Source organism: Leptinotarsa decemlineata, unplaced genomic scaffold, assembly GCF_025532065.1.
Source record: "Leptinotarsa decemlineata unplaced genomic scaffold, Ldec_3_MD MMD2_tig00026314_RagTag_RagTag, whole genome shotgun sequence".
Taxonomy (NCBI): Eukaryota; Metazoa; Arthropoda; class Insecta; order Coleoptera; family Chrysomelidae; genus Leptinotarsa; species Leptinotarsa decemlineata.
Window position 1 is genome coordinate 13,603,260 of NW_027412684.1, and position 7,492 is coordinate 13,610,751.

The 7,492-nt window shown below is 36.1% G+C and overlaps 1 non-coding gene across 1 annotated transcript; it reads right to left on the reverse strand.

The window, feature by feature from the left end:
- Positions 1 to 6,164: 6,164 nt before the first annotated feature.
- On the reverse strand, positions 6,165 to 6,236 carry TRNAH-GUG (transfer RNA histidin (anticodon GUG)). Its single transcript has one exon. It is a non-coding gene; the product is annotated as a tRNA-His (tRNA).
- Positions 6,237 to 7,492: the final 1,256 nt, after the last annotated feature.

Genomic DNA, 7,492 nt, shown 5'->3' on the forward strand with positions numbered 1-7,492 from the left:
AACTCTTATTTGAGAAAAAAAACATAGTCAAGTACATGAAATCAGAGTATAAGCTAGTCAATTGATAGAAATGTCTAGATTCCTACCGTAAAATTAGAAAATGAAAATTTTTAATGTCGATATACAATATAAATGCAATATAAACAAAATAACATACCTCCACGACTATATAATACATATATATATATATATATATATATATATATATATATATATATATATATATATATATATATATATATATGATACATATGATAATGACAAATGAGATTTTGTCGAAACGTCGGTGAAATTAGAGATAATATCACATACACGGATCATATACCCGGAAAAACCAGTTCAGCATATTCCTATCCGTGAAAGCTTCAGATTTCATATTCGATACCTTAACGGGGAGATGAGGTCAACTAAGAAGAAGAAGAACTCAGGTAAAACTCAACAACATTTAAATAGTAGGTAGTAGAGGGTTTATGGACTACTCTACCTCTGAACACGTAACGAATACCATTTTACCATTATAGTAAGAAGTAAGTTGAGCAAGGTCAACAAAACTTCTGAACACGTAACAGCACACCTTGATAATGACAAATGAGATTTTGTCGAAACGTCGGTGAATATATATATATATATATATATATATATATATATATATATATATATATATATATATATATATTATATATATACATATATATATATACATATATACAAACTCACACCTATACGCATACAAACACAAAAATAATTTTCAAAATGCCAAAATAATGTTTAGATATATATGTCAATAGCTGGGCTGTTACAAAGAAAACTCTTTGTTATTTGTCAAGCTTTCGGTATATTTCACACCTTCGTCAGGACAACTACAATAATAAGATTATATATCTTGTAAAAAATATATAAATATGGAGAACTTACTAACGTGAGAATAAAATATAAAATGGTTCAAAAACAGATAGAAAAACATTAAATAATGACAGTTGATAAAAATTTTGGCTGACAATGTCAAGTGGGAAAATTCTGAATGATACTCGAATTACTAGATCTTTTATATTCTTTATCATATTTCAGTAGGTACGTGTAAATTTTGCTAAGACTATCAATATCAGTTTGTTTATTCATTGAATGTTCTTCGTTATTGATATGTATCATTTCCAAAAAAATTCTTTTAGTTGTATTGGTTTCTCTATCTAAAATATTTGGACTTTCCAAATTCCTTTTATGATCCTCCGAATCAACATGTTCTCTTAATGCACAAGAATTAACATTTCGTCTACAGTCGCTCTTATGGGAAGTGATATGACTACTTAGAGGTCTAGATGTTTGTCGTATATATGTTTTAGAGCAATCCATACAAGAAATTTTGTATACTAAATTGGATTTTTGTTTATTTGAAATTGGAGCTTTTAGTTTACTGTATAATTTAGATATAGAAGTGACATTTGTTTTAGATATTTTGAGGTTATTATTTCGGAATACAATAATTAATTTTGGTGTCAATTATTGAATATATGGGAGTGATTTATATATGAACGAAGGTATAACGTTGTTATGTTCAACTTCTTCATTATTATTTTGAAAGTTTGTTCTTTCACAAAATAAAATTCTGTTTACTAAAGATTTGGGATAAGAATTTTGGATCAGAATTTTACTGAAATTAGACAAACTTTGGTTTCGTAAATCGGGATGGGTAATTTTGATGATTCTGTTTTTTAATGATTTTATTAAATTGATTTTCATTTTATTTGGATGATAGGAATGGTAATTAATAAATCTATTACTTGATGTTGCTTTTCTGTACCATTCAGTGATGATAATATTTTGTTCTGATCTCAATAACTTCATATCGAGGAAAAGAATAGAGTTGTTTATATATCATCATTCCCATATTGATTTCAATTTAAGAGCCACCGGTAGACAGCTGTTTCAGCCTATTGGGCATCGTCAGTACCGGGCAGGCGGTCCTTGATTGAAGACACAATGAGAAAAACCAAGAAAGTACTTGATAAAAATAGCTGCGTAAACGCAAGCGAAACATAAGTGGAACCACCTATTGGTGTGACACCCAAGTCAACTTGCCAAGTTTTTATGTCAGTGTTGGTGATTTGACCAATCAACCGACAACTGCGGTAGCAGAAATTTGGGAAGCTAACCTGAAATGCCATCGGAAAACGAATCCACATGTTTCTAGAAATGTTTCTCATTTTGTCTTCAATCGAGGACCGCCAGCCCGGTACTGACGATGCCCAATAGGCTGAAACAGCTGTCTACCGGTGGCTCTTAAATTGAAATCAATATGGGAATGATCAAAAAGTACTTATCTATTTATTTTTTGATTTTCATGGAATTATTTTCCAGCAGCTTGACTGCATTAACCTTTCTAGATTTCATATCATTTCTACCCTGACCTGAAACCTTTTCACAAACAAATGTATGACAAGAGCAATGGAATGGCTTCAACTCTAAGTTATCAGCAATCAAACCATTGGTCTTACCCTGGAAATCACTTCCAAAAACGGGAAAATTGCAAGTTATTCTGTCATGTCTTCGACTAGGGCATACTCGCCTCACTCATGAATACATCCTCAACGGGTAATAACCCTGCAACATGTGGAGTGATTGTGCTATAAGTGTCAAACATATTTTATCTGAGTGCGCATCTTACTACAACGAGAGAGTCGAGTACGACATCTCCCTTTCAATTGAAGCAGCATTAGGACAAAATTGTAACTATGAAAAGGTGATTGCCTTTCTAAGACGTATAAAGCTGCTGCACCGTATATAAAAATTTATTGTAAGAAATCAATATTTCTATGAAATTTGAATTGTCGCTAATAACCCTTGAGGTTGATGCGACATTAAATAAATGTAATTAAAAACAAACAAATAACTCACAATCCATCGCACGAAATGATTTCTCCACTTACTGTACTAACACAATGTTCGCTATACGAGATCTTCGATGTTAATGAGATATCGCACCACTTTGCCGGCTGATCTACTGCGCATCTAATATTTAAAGACACAGCTAGATTTGCCAAGTTGCACAGTAGACAATGATCAGAAATCTCATCGACATGTTTTGTAAAAGTATCAACAATTAACTCGGTACAACTGATGAATCGATATTTTTTGCTCGAAAATAAGGAATTTCAGTAATATATCTGATCGCTAAGTAGAGAAACTTGAGCGAAGTGGAAACGAAGGCAGTATTGACCAGAAAGCCCAAAGGAGTTAACACTAAAACCATCTTGTTACGAACCGAAGAAATAACTCGAACTCCAACAAAACTTCTCAATCGAGTTCTGTAAACCCCTGGTCGACATCGAACCTGGACGGCTAATATAATTTTTATCTCGGATGGGAAAGTTTTCAGCAGCGGCTGAAGGTAAAAGGTCCTAATTAATAATTGAACTTTTTCTGTAAATGAAGAGGGACTTTTCTTCGTTGTTTGTAATTAAGTTGTTTAGTTCGGAATTAGATGTCTAGGTGCACGGGTCAAAGAGGCGAATCCACCGGAGTGTCACAATTGAGTTAATCTTTCCGCTGAAGTTTTCCATTTAGTTCTGAGAATAAAGTTCAGCGGAACATTAAGGGTTGTTCCCACAAGGAAGGGGGTTCCGGAGGTAATTATCCAAACAGCGTCTGGGTCTTTGTGTCCGAATAGCCGACTTATCTTCAAAGGAGAATATTGATAAGATACTTCAAACGGAAGTGGCTCTGGGATCAACTGTCGGAGTTTAAAATTGATGAGAGACTGGGCGTGTGCAAAATTCCAGAAGTATGGAGTATTGAAGTACAATTCAGAAATGCAGGACATGTTAACTGTAGAACTATACTACAGGGTGGATCATCCAAAATCTTCCGCATAGTATAATTGCCAGGGAAAAACTATGTTGGAAATTCTCAAATAATTTGAAATAATCAAAAGTCCTGGCCAACCTGGTCACACAAAAATTTTGTGGAGTAATAATATCCAGCCGTGAAAATTCACCATAATCATTGTTAATTCAACAATAAGTAATAACGATACATGTAATAAAATTGTAACTGATCGCTGTCTAAAGGTGAAAGATATTTATTCATTTAAAATCTGTTTAAAATCTGTTTTTCCGTTAACCAGCTGTCGCACCCCTACGAACGACGACTCTCAGAAGTCGAAACTTGTGCGAGCTAAGGATTAACGAGGTCTTACCTTTTAACGTCTTATTCCTAACACGGGTTGCACGGTAGCAAGTGAAGATCGATCGTTCAGACTAGGGCTTGAACCACCGATCAACACGGCAGTCAATTCGAGTGAGTGAACAAAGCACACACGCCGCACCGCTTGGCTACCGACCGACCGTTTCGAAACAAACAGGCAGAGCCTAGTTATATGTTTTTTATCATCTACAAGTACAGTTTTGAAACAACAAAAAGACTAAAAGAGAAACCAAGTGAGCGGATATAAACGCAGAAGTGAACTAGTGGAATATGATACCTCGAAGATATCAAACCTAATGATATTTGCGTATTTATTATACATTGACCAAATTCTGTCAATGGGGGATTTATGTTGATTGACATGAAAATGGAAAAATTTGTAATTCATTCATCCATACAAGCCTTGCAGGTTCAATAACATGGATTGTCTTGAATAATATATTTTCTGACAACAGAGAGATCTTCGGGAGCCGTGCTCTCTCCCACGCTGTACTCTCTTTACACCAGTGACCTTTCGAGATCTGAGTGTGTGAAGATATCTCTATACGCCAACGACACGGCTCTCCTCTCATCTTCTATGGGTCGGGAGCTCGGGATCGTATACATACAACGTGCATTGGACGACCTCAAGCGCTGGTACCCCGAATGAACCCGGACAAGATTCAGGCGATAACCATAGAAAGAACGATAGAACAATATCTTCTCCGGCCAGAAACGTGAGAATCTCTGGAAAGGAGGTCGACTGGCAAGCGTGGGTAAAGTACCTCGATGTTCTGATAGACCGTAGGCTCACCTGGAACCCGCACATCACAACCGTGAAGACAAAGAATAAGCGAGAACAAGCGGCTCCATCTAATATCTCCATTCTGGAGAGATTGCAAAACAAGATAATTGTGAATCCTTCGTGGTTCGTGCGGAATGAAGCCATCCGCAGAGATTTGCAGCTGCCTTCCATTCAGCAGTCCATTTAGTCGAGGAATCGGCGATTTTTTGATACTGTGGAAACTCACGGGAATCCGTTAGTTAGGGAAGTTATAGATTATGCTGAAGACGACTCCTCCCGATATAGAAGGCCCCGACACTCTGTCGAATGAGGCCCTCATTCGACAGAGTGTCGATTTCCTCATCCTCATCCATCCCACCCCAGCTAGGTAGGGGTACACCGTGACAGGCGGTACTGATGTCTGAGGACTTTCATAACGTCATCACCTCTTAGTAATGAACCCATTTGTCCTTCTGAAAAAAATCAGCTGCAAGGGTGAGGGAGCTAGGCTCCAACCTGATTGAACTGAAGATGGCTGTCGGTAAAAACACGTTTTCAACTTGTGATTTGTTGATTTTAAATGAACTAGAGACAAGTCCATAAAACTATTACAATCTATGTCACCATTGAATGGTTACTTCATATTTTCTGTGAAGTTCATAGACTCTCATACAGGGTAAGTCAAAAAATCATGGATTTGAAATGATATGAGAATTTATGAGATATTGTGCTGGAACTTGGAATCTAGATGTTCGAAATATGCCCTAATCGAATGGGGTATCCACTTTCCCTATAAAAAATGCCTAGTGGCTCTTTTCGAAATTTCGACCCATTTTGCAGGTCATAGTTAGCCTTGAAAATGGGAAAAATCTTTATCTGTCAACATATTTGAATAGAGCTTGTCGAGTACCTACCATAATTTGAAATTGTCATTTTTCAAGATAGGCTCATGGGTTCCAAAATAACAGGGTGTTGCAGTTTGAAATCACACACACTCTATATATCAGGCAACCATAGATATAAACGCTATCCTTTGAATCTTTGTTTTTAAAACACAGTCATTTCTGAGAGTTCAATGCCTACTATTGTGGAATTACAGTATGTCAAGGTGGGTTATTTCTGATAATATAATATATAAAAAATGAGGAGAAATAGCTCTTAAGAAGAGTATATGTCAAAGATTGTGATAAAAAAAGCCCTCTGCCGTGACCAGGATTCGAACCTGGGTTACCACGGCCACAACGTGGGGTCCTAACCACTAGACGATCACGGCTGGTAGAGAACATATCATTTCAGTCGTTATATAAAGATTACTTTCTCTGTTATAGTTTCGTGTCAGAATTGTAACGAGTTATAAATGAAGGTCATGAGCGCCCAGCTTTTGCTAGTGAAAGAATAACACTGCAACAGCGATTGCATGTGTAGACTAATAGCGTAAACATTCCTCCTAAGAAAAAAATATTTGAATATAATGTATTTGTTGATGAAAAATGAAAATTATAATTAATTATTCAGTAATATATTATTTTTTTGGAAAGAAAGTTTTTGGCTTTCTACTACTCCATCTGATACAAAAAAAGGGATGAGAGAATCTTCCAAAGAAAGGAAGTAGTATCAGATGGAGTAGTAGAAAGCCAAAAACTTTCTTTCCCAAAAATTAATCACTCCTAAAAATATAACCCTCTCAATTCTAATATATTATAAACCTTGAATGAGGTGATTTCGATCGGGACAACCAGTTGATTTCGAATAATATTTAACCTACGCTCGCGCTGCCCTCTATCTCAAAAACGATTCAACGTAAGAAAAATGTTTGAAACAAAAAATTAGCATAAAACCCATTGGAAACAAGATATTGGCAAAAAAGTGCAAAAAGTCTTTTTTTTTACTTTTGACCTCCCAATCTTTGAAGTTGCGGCCGGCGAATCATATGTGAATTTTGAGAATACTTTTATGATGCCAAAATACAAAGTTATACAAATTTACAGCTGGGTATGCCAACTTTCCGAAATACAGTCCTAAATCGACCCAAAACGACTGGACAATATGAGTGGGTTTTCGGTCCTCTTCACCAATACGTCTGAGAATGGCAATTCGTGGTGGACTTCCTTCCCTGCTTCAGGAAGGCATCTAGTTCCGTATTCTTATGGTTCCATATTTTGAAGGTGTCATCAATGTATCTCAACCAGACACGAGGTTTGTGAGCTTATTCAGTGGCCAGAGTTTCAAACCACTCCATATATATGTTGGCTATAACTGGTGAAAATGGTAATCCCTCATCTTGGGTAAAGAATTCGTCCTTCAGTTGGAAATAACAGTTTCGTACACAGCATTCTAGTAATTCCATAATTACTTCTATAGGTAATTTCGTTCTATCTTCCAGGTCCCCGGTACGTTGGTGTAAAGGCTTTCTACGTTGAAACTGACTCCACTACGTTGCAGTGTGACTTCAATTACCCTTAGTAGGTCGACAAAATACCTTGAATTGTTCACAGAAGACGGGTGTATTATGGGGACTAAAAATCTAGA